Source organism: Prionailurus viverrinus, chromosome C1 (assembly GCF_022837055.1).
Source record: "Prionailurus viverrinus isolate Anna chromosome C1, UM_Priviv_1.0, whole genome shotgun sequence".
NCBI lineage: Eukaryota > Metazoa > Chordata > Mammalia > Carnivora > Felidae > Prionailurus > Prionailurus viverrinus.
Window position 1 is genome coordinate 120,558,831 of NC_062568.1, and position 20,045 is coordinate 120,578,875.

A 20,045-nucleotide genomic window follows, 5' to 3' on the forward strand; every position below is an offset into this window, starting at 1 on the left:
AGAAAGTACATTTCCAGTACGATACTGTATTTATCCAAAAATGTCCACGTATAAGTGGACCCACGCAGTTCGAATTGGTTGCTCAAGGGCCAACTGTCCTATTATTGTTATTCTTATTATTTTCTGAGGCAGGGGACACTGTGGATACCGGAGCAGCCAAAAACCCGAGCCCTAGGGGAGGTTCCGTGGGAGGCCGGGAGGAGGCCTATTATGCAAGGGACTGTCACCTTCCGTGCGCTGAGCGCGTGGCTCCCCAAGGAGGTTACATCAGGTGGAAAGTGCTGTTCATAGTAGTTCCCTCTCCGGCCAGTCACAAACCTACAGAGCACGAGGGGGTGAGAAATTTTACTACAGTAGGAAATGTGATGGCTGGGCAGAATTCCATTTTTAGAAAGCGGGAAGTTATTTTGAGCGAAGGGTTGGTGCGCGATATTTTTTTTTAATAGCGTCTGCATTCTAACAATACGTGCGCTTCCGCTCTGAGGAGAAACCAGGGCACAGTGGGGGCCCTGCCATGCTGCTGGGGTTGCCAGGCAACCCCTTTGGTCTCCCCGCTTCCACTGGAGGAGGCCCAGTGCAGAGCCAGGGATGGGCTCCGACGCTCCCAGCCCCCCGGGTCCCAAGTGCTGGAGTTCATTAAGTGTCTCAGAGGCCCTCTCTGGGGTGTCTAGAGGCCTCGCTCTCCTCTGGCCTGAGCAGCGTATAATCAGGAAGGCAAGTCAGGGAAGAGCATTTTGTGCAGCTAGCACGCTTCGATTTCTAAGACTCTGTTGGCTTCTTGTGGCTGCTGTAACAAATTGTCATGAAATTGGTAGCCTCACAGAAATGTATTCTTTCACTGGAGGCCCGAAGTCCAAAATCAGTATCACTGGGTCCACATTAAGGTGTCAGTAGGGCTGTGCTCTCTCCGGAGGCTTTGAGGGAGAATCTGTTCCTTTGCAGCTCCACTGGCTGCTGGCATTCTTTGGCTTGTGGCCTTGTCACTCTGTGGTCACATTGCCTTCTTTTCTATCTGTGTCAAGCCGCCCTCTTCTTCTCTCTTATAAGGACATTTGTGATTGCACCTAAGACCCACCTAGATAGTCCAAAAGCATCTCCCTATCTCAAGATTCTTAACTTAATCTTACATCTGCTAAGATCTTTTTTCCATACATAGTCACATTTATAGATTCCAAGGCATTCGCATCTGATATCTTTGGGGATCCTTATTCAGCCCACAATCCAACTCACTCCTCCTGACTTCAAGCCTTGTGTCGGGCTCTGTGTTGACGGCTCAGAGCCTGGAACCTGCTTCAGATTCTGCATCTCCTTCTCGGCTTGCTCTCTGGCCCCCTGCTGCTAGCACATTGTCTCTCAAAAATAAACAAAAATGTGTATGGGGCGCCTGGGTGGCTCAGTCAGTTAAGCATCCGACTTCAGCTCAGGTCATGCTCTTGTGGTCTGTGAGCTCGAGCCCCGCGTCGGGGTCTGTGCTGACAGCTCAGAGCCTGGAGCCTGTTTCAGATTCTGTGTCTCCCTCTCTCTCTGACCCTCCCCCGTTCATGCTCTGTCTCTCTCTGTCTCAAAAATAAATACACGTTAAAAAAATTAAAAAGTAAATAAACAAGAATGCTTAAAAACGATTTAAAAATAAAAATTAAATTAAAAAATATGTTTTCAAATAACACCATAAAATTTCAGTAATGAAATGGAGGGGAAAAAAAAAAAACAAAATACAAATCATTCAGAATCCTAGCCCTCAGAAATCATTTTTTTTAAGTTGTTGTATAAAGCGATCTTCCTTCTACGCCTTTTTTTCTGTTCAACACTTACAGCTTTAAAAAATGAAAGTGGATTTGCGCTTTACATTTTGTTCTTCGACCTGTATTTTTCAGTAAAATGATGCCTTCCATGGCGATACATGTAGCATTTCCTCCACCTTTCTTTTAAAAAAAATTTTTAGATGTTTATTTTTGCGCGCGCGCGAGAGAGAGAGAGATAGGAAGAAGAAGGAGAAGGAGAAGGAGAGGGAGAAGAAGGGGCAGCAAGAGAGGGAGACACAGAATCAGAAGCAGGTTCCAGGCTCGGAGCTGTCAGCACAGAGTCGGATGTGGGGCTTGAACTCACGAACTGTGAGATCATGACCTGAACCCACGTTGGACTCTCAACCGACCAAGCCACCCAGGTGCCTCTCCATCTTTCTAAAGCTGAAGAGTGTACCACCGTGTGGATGGACCATGAAGAGTTACCCACCGGTGAGCATGTGGGTTGTCTATGATTTTTCAGCTATAAAAAACGTGACAAGATACTTGAGTGAGTTACTAATATCTGAGCTGCTCATGCTGCTATGAGAGGCTCACAAAGATGGGGAGGCATTTTTCCCTCTCCTCCACACACTTCCCCAACCTCACTCCAAAGTAATCAAGCCTTGGGTGAAGGATGTCAGGGCTTCCCAAGCTCCCAGAAAGAATTACTAGGCCTTTGTTTTCTAAGGCTGAGCCAAGGTTCCAAGGGTCAAGAAACCAGACTGTCAGAGAAAGGGAGAGGCTCTGTGTTTGTGGAGAGGCTTCCACTGCAAGCACAAAAACATCTCCTCTCAAACGGACTTAGGCAATGGGGAGAATCTATTGCCGCCTGCGTCAGAAAAGCCCGGCAGCTGGGAAGGTTCAGGTGCGGTTTTATCCAGAGGTTCGCAATATCACCAGGCTCCGGTTTCATTTTTCTGTAATTTTCTTGGCTCACTTATACTCTGTGGGTTAGCTCTGTCCACAAACTCATTTTCCTCCTTGTATTAAAAAGAGCTAGAGCATGGCAGGCTCATACCCACCCACGACGTTATCCAGGTCTTCGTCCTAGGACTTGTAACAAAACTCATGAGATGCATTCTGATTGGACCAGTTTAAGTCATGTGCCACCACTGAACCAATCACTGTGATGAGTAGATGTCACGCACTCACAGTCTCAGGCTAGGGTACACGCTCCCCGGCTGGGGTAGAGGTGGGGATGGCTTTCCCAAAGTCAGAGGGATTTTCCAATAACAATTAGGAGGTTGGGAAATGGGAAGTAGAGAAGAGTGGGAAGTGAGGAGGTAAGCAAGGGGGTTCGGAGCCTCATTAAAGTCAATGGGCTCAAGTAGTCCTGCTTAGAGAAGAAAAAGTGGGTTTCTGGACTGGGTACACCCCACCCCCTGATGCCTGCAGAAGCCCGAGGGATAGAGCCAAACACACAAGTGTAGGGGGAGCAAATTCACACCAACTCCCTCGAGCTGCACCAGGGGCATCCTGATGTGAATGTATACGCTTATTCTAGGATATGTTCCTGAAAGTCTGGAAACCGGAAACTGCTGGCTCAAAGGGCTCACTACTCAGACTTTGATATTGTTCAATTGACCCCCAACAAGATTTTTTTTTTTTTTTTGCCAATTTCTCCTTCCAACAATATGATCTATGAAGAGGCCCCTTACACCACATCTTGTTAGGACTAAATACTATCCATCTTTCTAATGTTTGCCACCCTCATAGATAGATTTAATGTGATTTAAATTTTTTTTAATGTTTATTTATTTGAGAGAGAGAGAGAGTGGGGGGGAGGGGCAGAGAGAGAGGGAGACCCAGAATCCCAAGCAGGCTCCAGGCTCTGAGCTGTCAGCACAGAACCTGACACGGGGCTCAAACCTGGGAACAGTGAGATCATGACCTGAGCCAAAGTCAGACACTCAACCGGGTAAGCCACCCAGGCTCCCCAATTTAATTTGATTTTTAATACTCTAAGGTAGGGCGAACATCTTTTCATCCACTTATTAACTAATTATAATTCCTCTTCTGTGGATTACCTGCTAGTGGCCTTTGTTCATTTTTTGAGTTTTTTTTTTTTCTATTTAGTTATTTATCTTTTTGTTATTGACTTGTGAGAGCCCTTTGTAAATTAGGGATACAAACCCTTTGTTTTATCTGTTGGAAATATTTTCCCCAGCTTGTCCTTTGTGTTTTGAATTTGTGTGTAGCGCTTTTGTTGTCAGAACCTTACAAATCTTATGTCATTAAATGTATCAGCCTTTTCTGGTTTTCTGCTTAGAAAGGTCTTACCCACTGTAAAATAACAACAACAGAAAATGGTCACCCATGTTTTCTTTCATGATGTCTATGGTTGTTTTCTCTATTTAAATATTTTATTTATCTGGAATTTGTTTTATTATATTCTACATGCGAGGCAGGTATGAATTTTGTTTTGTTTTGTTTTGTTTTTTTCAAATGGGTAGCCAATTGTTAGATTCCCGAACCTCTATTGCTTTCCTGTGGTTCTGATTTTTGTTAACATTTTGTTTCCATGGTGTGATCAGAAGGGTTAGAAGGAAAATGTCTGGGGCTTGTCTTCAAGTTCAGGGACAATCAGGAAAGGGGGATGAAGTGAGGCTGGGGCGCAGGCTTCAAATAACATTGGGAAGATGGGGAACAGTGCCAGAGGAGGGAAAGCAGGTGAGCCCTTGCAGTGAAGAAGAAAGGGGGGCAGGTTCAACTGTGATAAGCCTGTATGTCAAGCTGGTGGAGGCTCTTTGTGCTGAACACCCAATCAACCTAATTAAAGTTGATAGCAAGAAACTAGGGAAATGGGTAGGCCTCTGTGAAAGGGGGAAACCCCGTAAAAGTGGTCAGTTGTGGTTGTGTGGTGATTCAGGACTATGGCAAAGGACATCATTGAGTAACACTGCAAATGCAAGAAATGAAAAATTAAAAACTTGGCTCTTATTCCAAAGGAAGGAAGAAAGAAAGGATGGATGGAAGAAAGGAAAAGAAAGAAAGAAAGAAAGAAAGAAAGAAAGAAAGAAAGAAAAAGGAATAAAGAGAAAGAAAGAAAGAAAGAGAAAAGGAATGAAGGGGGAGAGAAAGAAAGAAAGAAAGAAAGAGAAAGGAAGAGAAAGAAAGAAAGAAAGAAAGAAAGAAAGAAAGAAAGAAAAGGAAGGGGAGAGAGAGAAAGAAAGAAAGAAAGAAAGAGGAAGAAAGAAAGAAAGAAAGAAAGAAAGAAAGAAAAGAAAAGAAAGGAAGGGGGAGAGAAAGAAAGAAAGAAAGAAAGAGAAAGGAAGAGAAAGAAAGAAAGAAAGAAAGGAAGGAAGGAAGGAAGGAAGGGAGAAAGAAACAAAGAAAGAAAGAAAGAAAAAGGAAGAAAGAGAAAGAAAGAAAGAAAGAAAGAAAGAAAGAAAGAAAGAAAAGGAAGGGGAGAGAGAGAAAGAAAGAAAGAAAGAAAGAGGAAGAAAGAAAGAAAGAAAGAAAGAAAGAAAAGGAAGGAAGGGGGAGAGAAAGAAAGAAAGAAAGAAAGAAGGAAGAGAGAGAGAAAGAAAGAAACAAAGAAAGAAAAAGGAAGAAAGAGAAAGAAAGAAAGAAAAGAAAGAAAGAAAAAGAAAAGGAAGGGAGAAAGAAAGAAAGAAAGAAAAAGAAAAAGAGGGAAGAAGGAAGGGAGGAAGTGATGCTTCTCTTGAGAAGAGTTTAGGGAGCAAGAGGAAGGCCCTGTAACGTCCACTGCACCCCAAACCCCATACCAGAGAGCATTCTGTACTCTCACCACCTGCTTTTCAGTCTTTGAGCCCAGAAGTCTGAGCTCATCCGTGTGTGTTCCTTCCACAAGTATTTGCTGACCACCTACTCTCAAGAAAGAACCATTGTATCTGGTGTAGCGATCATGGAAGTTCGTAATAATAACCCTGAGGCAGCAAGAAGGCTGGTGGGGACTTCGCCATGCTGCGGGAAGTCATTTTAGCAAGATTCCTTCAGACGTGGCATTTAAGACTTTGTTCTTGGGGCGCCTGGGTGGCTCAGTCAGTTGAGCGTCTGACTCTTCATTTCAACTTAGGTCATGATCCCAGGGTCGTGGGATCGAGCCCTGTGTTGGGCTCCACGCCAAGCAAGGAGCCTGCTTGGGATTCTCTCCCTCTCTCTCTCTCTCTCTCTCTCTTCTTCTGCCCCTCCCCCTCGAAATAAATATGTAAACATTTGAATTTTTGTTCTTTAGATCTGAACAACGAATTCCCTGACTCTGTTGGAAAATGGCTCACTGTTAAGTCACGCCCACCCATGCCTTCTCTGACTGTGTTGCTGCCTCGTTCGAGAGAGGTCAGAGGTCAGGAGCACCCTGAGGGACAGGCACCATCATCATCAGCCATCCTGGCCCATACCAGAAACTGGAGTTCAAAGGCTCACAAGCAGCTGGCCCTAGTAGCTTCAATGACAGCATGCATACATCTGTCCCTGCCGTCCACATAGCTCTGGAGTCATCTTTTGTGTGACCTTCCCCATTGGAAGGCATAGCCCTTGCATCTTGGTGTGGTGGGTGGTCCATGAACGGCTGAATGAACGCATGAATTGGTGATGGTGGAGAGCAGGGTGCGGCTCGGGGCCTGTGGGCCGGGCCGCGCTGAGGGCCACAGCAGGTGAGGAGGTCCAAACACAGACCGTGGGGGAACGTGGCCCCTTCCATCTGCTTTCTTGCATAGCTGGCTGGCTGAGAAACGGCCATCAGCACCCAGACCCGTGTCTGCGGCCCTCCCTGCTGGGCTGGGAAGCTCCAGCGGGCAGCTGCTCCTCCCCCAGAGCTTCAACTACAGGCCCTGTTGGTCACCCACCCGCATTCCCTGAGCCCTTTCCTGCTGACTCACCACGGTCCCTGCCACAGCCCAGCTGGGGCCAGAGGGGAGGGGAGGAGGCTGCATCAGGACCCAGGAATGCTCTGCTGGGCGGCCAAGGGGGACAATGATCTTCCGAGTTGCTGCTGCTCTGGAGGTATGACCAGGAAGTGAACTGTCCGAGGGCCTGAGTGGATCCCTCTGTTCCTGACTTAGTCACCTCCGGGCCCTCATTGACCCCCGTTTCTGAGGACAAGCCCCCCCGGCCCCCAGCCCCTTTCCCCTGCTGCTTGTATTAAAGCACCATTCACAGTTTGCCCCGCGATCGTATGTTCTGTGTGATGGCCTGTGACCGTGTGTTCTCATGTGCCAGTGAGTGGGGCTGAATGCACAGAGGTTGTGCAGACTGGTGTGAGTGTGTGTGCGACCGTGCGGGATTCAGAATCCCCGTACGTGACCGTGTCCGGCTGTGCGTGCTTAGTGCGGATGAATGGACGAGTGCATATGTATGTGGTTAAGGCTCACTGTGTGTAATGTATGTGTGTGAACCTGTGTGGCTGTGTGTTATGGCCTCCCGATGCATGAATGTGGTTACGTGTGATTCTACATGGCTGCGTACTGCTGAGTGTCACAGTGTGTGAGGGATGGGGTGTGTCTGTGGATGTTGTGTGTGACTGCGTGGGCTTCGTATGATTCTTCGGGACCACATGCGTGTTCCGCGGCACAGGCCCAAGGAGGTTAGGGGTCCGTAGCCCCAGATCCACGGTCGGGAAGAGATAGGTGTGTGTGGACCTGTTGTGTGCTCTCTCCATTTCTAGCTTCTACCCCTGAAGAGCCTGCATTGGCTCCCACTTATGAAAGGAAGTGGAATTAGTCTGCAGAATGCTCTTCCCCTGGGTCACTGACCGGTTTTAGAGTGTTTTCTTGGAAGTCAGGCTGGGCTTCAGGGTAATGCCAGCCCATCGGAGCCCTCACAGCAGCTGGCTTCCAGCGCTGACAGAGTCTCAGCCCAGTCCTGGCTGGGATCCAGGCTGCCTCCCACCCCTGCGGGGACACAGCCAGCTTCTCTCAGCTCTGGCCATCTGCTCTCAGCCTCCCGTCCCTAATCCGGGTGCGAAAGGAACACAGGCACCCGGCTCCCCTTCTCTTCCCATCCTGAAGACAAGCGCATGCCTTTTAAGGAGTTTGCCGCCGACCCCTTCAGGGAAAGCACAGTGAGTAACAGAGGCATCGTGAAAACGAGGGATTTACAAATGTTTCAGACTTGAAGCAGCTGTTACAGCCCCGGCCGCTGGTGGGTGAACTTCCTGTCTGACCCGACTTGAAGAGGCCCACCTGCCCCAGGACAGATGACCCCGCCAGGTAGGACCCTTCTCACCACTACCCCTCCCACAGCTGAGGCAGGTCCTCTGCCTCTCTGAAGTGACTCTAGCTCCCTGGCTCTGTCCAGAAATGACAGAAATTATCCCTCTGGTTTATCCTCTGCAGATTAGACTTGGGCAACAAACGCCCAGATGTGCAAGCCTCAGGCGGCCTCTGTGTCTGCTGGGAAAGAATCTCTGGGCTCAGTGTCTGGATCATCCACCATCAGCCTGGTGTGGGCTAGGCTGAGAATGTGGCACAGACTCAGCAGAAGGAGCACCCTGAGGGCAGAGGGAAAGAAGAAATGAGGAGCTGGGAAGCCAGACCAACCTGCATGGAGACCTGGGCTAGGGCCAGGGAAAGTGTGCCCCTGCCCCCAGCACCAGTGGGCCCACAGGCCTGGGTGCGAGGGGTGTTGTAGAGAGAAAGCTTTGGACTTATGGTCCAGATACCTAGGCTCTGTCCTAACTCTGCCACCCAGTAACTGTGTGATCAGGGGAACCCACTTGCCCTCTCTGGGCTTTAGTCTTTCCACCTTGAAGACTGAGACAACAGAGGTAATGAAATATGTGAAGTGTGGAGCCCGAGTCATGAGTAGGCACTCAACAAACATGACTTCTCATCTTGTAACCTAAAGCCAGTTGTTGACCACTTCCTGGGGGCTAAGACCCTTCCCAGCCCAGATGATCTATTTCTGAAAGAATCCATCTTTTCTTCCCTCATCAGAACGGGCATGGCCCACTGCACCCAGATCCCACAGAGACCCTGCTCAAAGGTAGGGGCTTGAACAGTAAGAAGGGAAGAAAGCTGGGGGTTGAGGGAGGTGGGCAGACATGGTAACAGGAGGGGGCTTCCTGCAGCAGAGCCTGACATGGATGCCTGCCAAGACTCATCCTGCACCTCCCTGACTTCATCCATCCAACCTGCCCCTGCTCCCTCCCTCCCTGCCAACCATCACGTGTTCCCTGCGGCTATAACCGTGGACTCAGACCATTCCGGTTGGTGCTGTGGCTCAACCCTCCTGGATCATCCAAGCTAAACTCAACATCCTAGGCCCCCCATAGGCTAGAAAAATGAGTAAGATACAGCCTCACCTGTCAAGAACTTGTAACTTCAATAGCAAGAACACCTATTTGATCACACTAGCTAATACCACATGACAAATTCAGCTGCCTTCAAGATCTAGACAGATGAGGTAGATGGCTGACACAGCCTATCGGTGAAAGTCAAAGATAATGAGGCATGGTGGGGCCTGGGGACCCAGAACAGACCAACATATCCTATTTCACGGTGGGCCAAAGGAAAACACAGCTGCTGCTAGCCACCTTCTGCGACATTTTCCAAGTCTCACTAAGCACCGGGCACCGTGTGAAGTGCTTTCATATATTCCTTTCCTTAGGTACCTCAAGAATTCTGCGATAGGGATTAGTATTGCAGGAGACGGATTCTGAAGTGACCGGCATGATCCCTGTAGCCTCAATGTCTTTGTGTAATCCCCTCCTTCTGAGTGTGGGTAGGACCTGTGACGTGTTTCCAACCAATAGAATAACCAAGATGCCAATATGTAACCGATATTGGCGGAGATGGTGCCGTGTGTCACTCCCACGATTACCTCATGCTATAAAAGGCTCAGTCCTGTTTGCAGGTTGGTATAAAGACATCCTCTCTTGCCGACATTGAAGAAGCAAGCTGCCAAGTTCTGAGAGAGCCTTCGGACAGGGTCTCCTGGCTGGGAACTGTGGGTGGCCTCTAGGAACTAGGGCAGCCTCCATCCAACGTCCAACCAGAAGATTTCGGTCCTATGCGGGGCGCCCGGGGGGCTCAGTGGGTTGAGCACCTGACTCTCGGTTTCGGCTCAGGTCACGGTCTCACGGTTCGTGAGTTGGAGCCTGTGTCAGGCTCTGTGCTGACCGTGTGGAGCCTGCTTGGGATTCCCTCTCGCTCAACCTCTCTCTCTTGCCCCTCCCCTGCTCATGCCCACATGCTCTCTCTCTCAAAATAAATAAATAAACTTAAAAAAGAAAAAAGACTTCAGTCCTACAGCCACAAGGAGATGAATTCTGTCAGCAACCTGTGTGAGCCTGTAAGTAGATCCCTCCCCACGGGGGCATCCAGAGGAGAACCCAGCCCTGGCCCACATCTTGACACCTTGTCCTTGCAGAGGACCCAGTTACGCTGTGCCCAGGCTCCTGGCCCAAGTCACTGTGGATGAAAAATACATGTGGGTTTTTTTTTAATTTTTTAATGTTTATTATTATTTTTTTTTTGAGAGAGAGAAAGACAGAGACAGAGACAGAGACAGAGACAGAGACAGAGACAGACCGTGAGCAGGGGAGGGGCAGAGAGAGAGGGAGACACAGAACCTGAAGCAGGCTCCAGGTTCTGAGCTGTCAGCACAGAGCCCGACGCGGGGCTCAAACTCAGGAGCCGTGAGCTCATGACCTGAGCCAAAGTCGGACGCTTAACCGACGGAGCCAGCCAGGAGCCCCTGTGTTGTTTTAAATTGCTAAGTTTATGATAATTTATTATGAAGCAATAGAAAACGAATAGAAGTATTATCCCATCTTACAGATGAGGGACTTAACGCTCAGGGATGGCTCAAGCCATACAATGAGTATGAGCCAAGCAGGGACTAGAGCCCAGGGTCCAGACTCTGCAGGCTGACATTGTCTCCAGGACCCAGCCTGTGGCACTGGTCATTGTTCTCTCAGTGGCCGCCTAGATATGAGAGGAGTAATCCGCACAGCATTGATTTAATTACCATTGTTTTCATCTTAGCTCAACAATTTCTTGTGCTCCCACTGTGTGCCCGGCACTGTGCCAGGCACTGGGGACACAGCAGTGAGCAGTACAGGCAGAGGACCTGCTTTTAGGGAGTAGAAGGTAGAGTGAGGTGGCTGAACGATGACAAGGGATATCAGTGTGATGAGGGTTTCAAAACAAGGAGGGATGGGATGAACCGGGCAGCCAGCCTCGGCGAGGGTCGGAGACAGTCTCCTTGAGGAAGTGACAACCAGGTCCCTTGGGGGAGGGGGAGGCCTGGTGGGGAGTCAGCCCCTCTCTGCATTGCAAGTGAGTGAGTGGGCGGGTGAGTGGGTAAGCTTTCCTGGTCACGGGTCCCCAGGGAAGAAGGCTCTCCCAGCAATGTGAAATCATCCTGTTTCTGTGCAGTGGCTTCCAAAACATCTTGTCCCAAGGACGCAGGGCCTCTATGACTAGCCCATGACGCCCATGATTCTGGAGCACACTTCCCGGATGCATCACAGGTGGATGGGATAGGGGTAGGGGTTGCTTAGCTGTGACTGTCATCCCCTAAACATCCCCGACCTCTGGCTGCAGAAGAGCCACAGGTGGGAGTGGAAGCAAAGCAGGCAGATGAGGAGGGGTGAGGATACAAGGAGAGCCAAAGAAAAGCACAGGAACTGGAAAAGGGACCCCCCCACCTGTGATCCCAGCTGCTGTCTGTGATGACTCAGCAGACCCAGCGGTCTTTGCCAATGAGCTGGCAGGATGGTATCGGTCAGGCAGGGTCCCAGTGGGAGGCAGATGGCACACTCAGATGGGGCCATTTGAGGAACATTCAATCAAGGGATTATGTTCAAAGGTAAGGGCAAGGTGTAGGAAACGATTCTAAGAACCTGGCCCAATAGCAGTCCATCCACCACTAGGTCTGATGGGGTGAGAGGTCAAGGGGGTGACTAGACCATGTCTGGGAGGAGAGGGCCCTGATGCGAGGCGTGGCCTCAGTTGAGTGATGCCGCCAGATCATGGCCACCCCACAGGAGGTGTGGGACAGAATAAGGGCCATGCACTCTCTGCCTCCCATATGCTGTTGGTGCTCCCCACTGGTCAAGATGCAGAGTAAGGGCTCCTCCCCCCACCCCCACCCTGCCCCATGCAATCCTCACAGACCCCCCTCAGCACGCAGAGCAGGGAAGAGAAGTTGTGGAGAAGACCTGGCAGTGAGAAGAGACCAGATCCCGACCCCACCCCTTCCCAGCTGGGAACGCTGGACGAGCTATCCGACCTTTGTGGGCCTCAGTCTCCTCCTCTGTAAAACAGGGATGCTGAGCATGCTTGTACTCAGTTGTTCTGAATCTGAAATGCGATGATGTGTTTAAGGATTCCAGCGTGGAGTCCTTGCATGCACTGGCTGGCTGCCAGCCCTTGGTTCCCAAGAGCTCAACAACAAGAACACAAAATCGGGGCCACTGAGAAGCCGGACGCCAGCCCAGAAACCCTGGACATCACACAATGCACTGGTGAGCTGTTTGCTCAGCAGGTCTTACAGTCCCTGCCAGGACTGGAACCCAGAAACTCTCTGTCTCCCTGCAGGGGCCTGAAGGGTGCACACACACACACACCGGCAGCAACTGCGGGAGGGTGTGTGCCCTGCAGCTTAGCCCCTCTGGAAAGAAGCAGCCCTGGGCCTGTTGGAAGCCTGGGGTCTACACTCAGATATCTGAGGTGGGTGGAGCGGTGGAAGCAGGACAGGGGCCCAGCTGAAGGACACTTGGCAGCCCGAGTCCACCTCCCTGTGTGGGGATGCTCCCATGTACCTGCACGTATGTCACTTAGGCGGGACCCCAGCAGTGACACGGCGGCCCTGCCTGAGACAGCCCTCTGAGCCTCAAGGACAGACTCTAGGCCCCACCTCTGCCTGCGGGTGACATAACATCAGTACCCAGAACAAAGGCCCTTGGTGAGACCCACAGGCCACTGTCCTTCATTGCTTTATCACCCACATCTCAAGTTCACAGGAAGAGGGCTTTCAAAGCAACAGAGTCAGGCTGGCAACACGCACGGCACTGTGGTTAGTTTTTTTCAAAAGAAAGGAAACTGAAACGGATCAAAGAACTGCAGGTGCAGCAGATTAAGGCCCTGCCCGGCAGGAGGGACCGGAGGGAAGGGAGTGAGGGCCGGGGGACCGGAGACCCTGCTCTCCCGGCTTCCAGTGCAGGAGTTGGGGTGCTGCTCAGTCTCCCCCAGAAGCAGTACTTGGGAGAAAGGAGACACGGCTGCCCCTACTGCTCTTTTGGCTGACAGATGATGACGTGGTGCGTGCGACAGGAGCAAAGAGGAGCAGCCCCGGGAGGCCCTGGCGGTGCTGGCGGCGAACCCCAGGCTGCCACTGCCCCCCTGCACTGCCCGGGTTTCCCCCTGCTCACCTGCTCGCACCCAGACCAGCGTCAGTCTCCTAACTGCGCACCCAGCCCGGGCTCCGGCATGGAACCCCAGCCTCAGTGCCAGGTCGGCACATTCCCTTTCCCAAAGCAACGCCATCCCTAGCGTTTCTTCCAATCCAGGGGCACCCAAGAGTCCAAACGGGAAACATTAAGTCTCTGTATCTCCTTCCTATGAGACTGTGGTTGAATTTACCAAGTTGCTTCATTTTTCTGGCTCCTTCTCCATTTATTTTATGTTGTTGTAGAGAACGAATCCTTTTTTAAAAAGCTTCTTTTAAGTTGTAAAATGTCCCCCAAATTTAGAAAAGCATAGGGAATTATATAATGAACACCCAGGTACCCCCCCCTGCCAGCTTTATCAATTCTTAACACATCGTCACTTATGGTTTCCATGTGGTGGTGGTGGTGGTGGTAAAAGGGAATGAACAACATTTACCATTTCCTAGGCACTTCGATTTCTTAAAAAAAAATTTAAGTTAATTTATTTTATTTTTGAGAGAGAGAGCAAGTGGGGGAGGGGCAGAGCGAGGGGGAGAGAGAGAATCCCAAGCATGCTCTGCGCTGTCCGCACGGAGCCTGACACAGGGCCCAAACTCACCAGCCACGAGATCGTGACCTGAGCCAAAATCAAGAGTCGGACACTCAACCGACGGAGCCACCCAAGTGCCGTCAATTTCTTTTAGAAACATAACATTGTACATACAGTTAAAGGACCCTATGTCCTCTCTTCCATTCCCTTGTCTTCTTCCTTAGGAATATCCACTACTCTGAATTTGATTCTCCTATAAAACAGATGCAGGTGTTACATGTTTTTTACAATTAAAACAATCCATACAGTGGAGAAGGACATAAAGGAAAAATTATACATCCTCCTGCTCCCCGCAGCCTCAAGTGCACTACCCCTGAAGTAACCATTGTTAAAAACTTTCTATGAATATTTCCGGGCATTTTGTAAAATACCTACGAATTATTTTGCTTGCTTTCTTTCTTAACAGACGTGAATTTACACTACGCACCATGCCCTCCAAATTGCCTTTTGTTTCTGGTTGTTGCAGTTCCTTGGACCTTTTTCCATGTGAGTACTGATAAATCTACCATATTCTTCTTAACAGCTGCGTGGGATTCTACTTTATTAAATAGTTTCCCACAGAGGGGCATTTAGGTGGTTTCCAGCTACTTAGCTATTCTAAACAAGCCTGCACTGAACATCCTTGGCATATAGTTTTGCTCAATTGTGGGAATGCTGTATATCTGTATAATAATACCTAGAAATGCAGTTTCTGGATAAAAGGGTATTGAACGTTTGACATCTTGAAAGATATCGCTGAATCCCCCTTTGTAGAAACGATCCATTTAAACACCAACTAGTAACGCACAAGAGTTCCTGCCTCCCCTCATCCTCAAGAATGTGTCTTTTCATACCGTTGTCAGCCTTTTATTTATCTTCTTCTATGAACTGTCTGCTCTAATCCTTTCCCCTAGCATTTTATGGGTTTATTTTTTACATCTGAATCTTTGATCCATCTGGAATTAATTTTAGATGCACAATGAGACAGACATTCTTTTCAATTAACAATTATTGTTTTTCCTACCCTGTAAATAGATGGAATTAAGTACCAAGATAAAGGGAGGACAGATTTCTCTTCACTCCTAACAGGCCACTGCTCCCTGATTTTTGCCTCCCCGCTTAGAACTAGCCCACCTCGAGGCTCTAGGTTAAGAAATGGAACACCGCCTCTGACCACCCTATCTTTAGAGTATACAGCTGGACACAGTTACTCTGCAAACATACAGTTAGTCATTCAACAAAGAGGCAGTCGATGGAACTTTAGGGATTTTTCCCCAAGGAGAAGCATATTGCACGTGTGGGAAGAGGGGGTACACCTGGATATTTGGTGACCAGAGGAATAGCTGTGGCAGAATGCAAACAGTTGGCCCAAATCCATTCTCCCTCTTTCCTTATAATGAAGTTGACATCAGGCATGTGGCTAGGGATGTGTGTTTTCCGGCCCTGTGAATTTAGCTGGGACCATACACCTACGTTCTCAGTAGGTGAATGTGAGTGAAACTGGCATGTGTCCCTCTGGCTATAATGGCTTTAAAACATGACACAAAGTCTTCAACCCTCTTCCTGGCAAGAGGTAGGGGATCTATGACCCCTCCACTTGCACCTGGGCAGTCTCCAACTGTAACGTGACTTCTAAGGTTAGGGCATAGAGGTTTCTATCTTGTTCTCTGAGAACTCTTGCTCTTAGAGCTCTGAGCCTCCATCAAGAAAGCTAACTCCCCTGAGGCCACCAAACTGGAGAGGCCACATGTGGGTCCCCTGGTTCAGGCCTGGCTGAGCCTAGTCTTCCAGTCAGGCACCGGGTGAGTAAAGATGCCTCCAGAACATTCAACCCCAACCATTTGAGTCACCCTTGGTCATTTGAGTCTTAGCTGAGGCTCCAGAAGGTATAGAGCAGAAACAGAAGTCACCCTCCCTGTGTTCTGTCCAAATTCCCCAGCATTCCTCACAGACCCACAGAGTCTATGAGGATAATGAAATGGTTGATGTCTTTTAGCACATTATCTCAGGGCTGTTTGTTATTCAGTAATAGATCCCTGGAACCAAACCAAGACCTAGAAAACTCTTCCTCTCCTCCCTGCTGGCTCCAGCCCAGAGATGGTGATGACCTAGCTTAAACTATGCAGATGACAACTCCTAGGGATAACAGAGCCACAGCATGGAGGGAACCCAGGTCCCGAAAGGACCAGATGGGGCACTGCTGCCAGCCGATAAGAAACACTTCAAGGGTTATGTGAGAAAGGAATGAGTGTCTTTATTCTTTCAGCCAAACAAACAAAACAAAGATAGAGCAGTGAGCCAGGCAGACATGGTCCCTGCCCTCTGGGAACTTAGGTCTTTGACTGGGGAGGAGGCTAGAGGGAGGGGTCACAACGCCAGATCAAACACCAAGGGTTATACAGTTGGTTATTTATATCAGTGGTTATCAGTTCTAGGCAGAGATATACAGGGAGCTATAAAAATAATTCACAGGGGCTCTGACTCAGTGTGGGTAGACATGGAAGGTAGCCCTGAGGAAGTGATGCTTGACCAGAAGGGTGAGTGAAAAATTAAGTAGGATGGTAGAGAGGGAGGAGGGGAAGACTGTTCTGGCACCTGAAGTGGGTAGAGCATATGCAAAGGCTCTGAGTCAGGGAAATGGTGAGTTTGAGAAACTGAAAAAAAAAAAAGCCAATGTGAGCCTTGTGGGTCAGGCTAAGGATTTCAGATACGATCTCTACAAAATGGGAATTCATGGGAGTAATTCCAGCAGGAAAATCAGTCTCTGGAAGCTGTGTGGGCAACAGACAGGGGGCAGAGAGGAGGCCAGGAAGCTGATGGAGACCCCATCTGCGGTGGGGACTGTGGAGATAAACAGAGTGATCAGTTTCAGAGACACTTGGGAGGCAGTTGATAGGATTTGGGGGGTAAAGGAACTCACTGAGAGAGAGGAGTCAGGGATGAAACACCAGTGACATGATGTCTGGTCTATGAGTAAATTGTAGTGTTGGGGCCAGAGGAAACCTAGGCATGACCAAGTTCAAAGGCAGCTCAGAGCAAGAGAAAGGGGACTGGATTGTAAGTAGGGGCTTTGAGCAAGTCACTTTTCACAGTTTTATATCTTTGCCTGACCTATGGCACAAGATTGCTTCACGCATAAGGACAATGGCTGTACTCATTCATTCATTCATTTATTCATTCAAAACACATAGTGAGTGGTGCCTAGGATGTGCAATGGTACACCACGGTGTATTAGTGACAAGGCTAAGGAGAACGAATAGAGCAGAGAAGGGGACAGAAAGGGGAAGAATCTGAGGGAATCTGTGGAATCAGAGCAGGACTCTCCTTTAGGCAAAATATTAAAATATCTCGTATCCCAACAATATGTGGCCCTATGAATCAATTTCTAGGGCCTCGGACAGGGCGGTGCAAGTGACGGGGCCCAGAGCAGAGCTTCAGGACTTTCTTAGTAAATCCACCTCTGCTCATGAGTAATAGGGCTGGGGAGGGGGAGGAGCATGACTGTGGGTGTCACAAACAGAAATTGCTTCTGTGACTTACAGCAAATCACTCAATTACACTGATCCTCAATTTCCTGATCTGTAAATGGGGAAAACAATATCATGTCCTTATAAGGTTTTCAGGAGTAAATAAGGGCATATCAGTAAAGATCCTGGTTCATAGTAATAAGTGGTAGCTATTTCATTTCATTTCATTTCATTTCATTTCATTTCATTTTGAGAGACAGAGAGCACGAGCCAGGGAGAGGGGCAGAGAGAGAAGGAGAAAATCCCAACCAGGTTGCATGCTCAGTGTGGAGCCCACAGCCATCAGATCATGACCTGAGCCAAAATCTAGAGTTGGACCTTCAACCGACTGAGCTACCCAGGTGCCCCAATGGTAGCTATTATTTTAATTTTTATTCCTACTCCTCACAGACGGGGAATCATGATCTCACCTTGGGGAGGGACCAGAAAGAACCAGAATAAAAGAGGATCGTGAGCCCCAATGACAGGAGGCCCCGTGCTGCCTGTGAGTATTGGGTTCAGTGACTCCAGGATGCACATATTGTGTGTGGCCTTTGACCACTGGAACTGGTCTGTGGCAGTGGCCCTCATGTGCTACACTATGCAGTACCTTTGGAGATTACACATAAAGTAAGGACCCAGCTGTCCCTATGGACCTGGAGATGTGAATGGGATGAGCAGAGAGAGTGGAGGCAAGGCACGCAGCTGCCATTGTCTTCTTTGCATGGCTACCACAACCTCCCCAGAGCCTTCTCTCTCTTGCACTTGATGGCAACTCTTATGGAAAAACTGATTGCCCTGGTTGCGGAAGAAGAGGCAATGGCAATAGGACCAAACAATGAAATCATTGCAGTAGGTGTTGAACTAGTTGGTATGGTATTTGCCAGCAGCATTCTGGGAAAGTCTCTAAATGATGAACTTGCCGTCGTGGATGTTTTAGAAGATAAACTCAAAAAAGAGGAGGTGCGTCTGCAGCATGGAAGCTTACTTCTTCAGACACCAAAACTTGTGGCAGACAGAGATTACTCTGACTGCCAATTCTAAGATTGTGATGGAAAATGCAGGAGTCTGCCAGCCAGAGGAAGAGAGTCATCTCAATCTGGTGCAGGGGAACATTAATGTCTTCAGATTCATTCTTCTTCAGATCATCAAGGACAGCCAATTGCATCATAACTATAGTTCCCGATCCAGTGGATTCTCACATATGTTACCTGGAGACTAACTGGATTACCTGAGCATGATGTGATTGGAAGTGAGTGCGAGATTTTGAGATCTTCCAGGTGAAAAACTTGGCATTCGTCCCAGCAGCTGCCGAGTTTGAAGAGAACATGGTGTCTTTAGTGAGGCTGTATGGAGTAGAGTGAATGTGGCAGGCATTTATCTTTAGGAACTGAATCCAAAAATGGGAATGATAGTGAAAATTGGGAGGAAGCACATAAGACGGTGACCAGAAGTGCCTATGGAACCATCAAGCCAAAGGATATACCAGATAGGCTATTGGATAAGTGTGGCTCACCTCATTGAATGCATGTTGAAAATCTATCCAGGGGTCATCCTGTGTCAATGATGGGGAAGGGAATGTACGGCATTGAGAATGAAGTCTTCCTGAGCCTTCCATGTATCCTGAGTGCCCAGGGGTTAACCAGTGTTATCAACCAGAAGCTGAAGGCTGACCAAGTTGCTCAGCTCCAGAAAAGTGCAGATACCCTATGGGACATCAAGAAGGACCTAAAAGATCTGTGACTTCTGGATTCTAGGCTGTAGAAATGTAAAAACTCCAACATGATTGACCATGAATCTCTAGTTTCTATCCATGTACATGGATCACAGTTTGCTTTTTATCTTTGTAGATACATGAATTTGTGCTCACAGAATCAAAGCCTGCACTTGGTTTAATGCTTGCGGTATGAGCCCTTGAACAGACAGAATTAACTATTGGAGGCAAAAAAAGAAGAAAAAGAAAAGAAAGAAAGAGGGAAGGCTGGGGGCTCAAGCAGGGCTGGATTCCAATCCAGTGTGAGGACAGTCTAACATTGCCACGAAAGGAGTTTGTGTGGGCGTGGACAGAGCGCAAGGCCACTGCTCCTGCCCTCCTCCTCTTCGAGTCAGATACATGTTCCAGGACCTGTTCCTCATGTTCCACGAGGACACAAGACTGTGCCAGCCTTGGGCACCCGGTGACTGAAAGCTCCCCCCACCACCTCCGCCCGGGCCTGGGTGTGTGGCTGCCACAGCAAATGCTCTCAAGCGTCTAACAAAGCAAGCTCAGCCCATGGTGGGTGCTGGTGACGTCTGATGGCCTAAAACAATTAAACCCATAATCAGAGGGGTGCTCCAACTCGGCTGCTGTGGGTTTGTTTGCCTACCAGTCGCAATCATCTTGCTGGGAGTGTGCATCAGCCGTTAGCCCTCAAAGTTCTGTTGCTAAGAGATTATGAACCAGATGATGTTTCCAAAAAATAACCACTACAGGATGTTCCAGGATAGAGGCATAATAACAGCCCAAACAGAACGGATATGCTGTTATTGATAAATCCTCGTAAAGAGCCAAGGAATGGGGCAGCTGGGGGTAGCCTGGCCATGCACATCCTATGTAAATTACTGGTTTGCCAAGATTTTAAATGTAACAAAATAGAGTCATCAGTGATACCCGTAAGGGACATGATCTGAAGTCTTCATGATTCCGAAAGTTCTTTCATCAACCAAGACGTGTCTGTTGGAGGCCTGTTGTTTGCCTATTCCGAGCATGTTTACAACCATCTCAGCCACATTTAGTAGCAGGCAGTGACTAAGCTTAACAGGGCTGTAACCACCCCTTGTTTGACACAGTG

At 48.7% G+C, this 20,045-nt stretch overlaps 1 pseudogene; it reads left to right on the forward strand.

Moving 5' to 3' along the window:
- Positions 1-17,982: 17,982 nt before the first annotated feature.
- Positions 17,983-19,401, forward strand: LOC125174082 (L-lactate dehydrogenase B chain-like; annotated as a pseudogene).
- Positions 19,402-20,045: the final 644 nt, after the last annotated feature.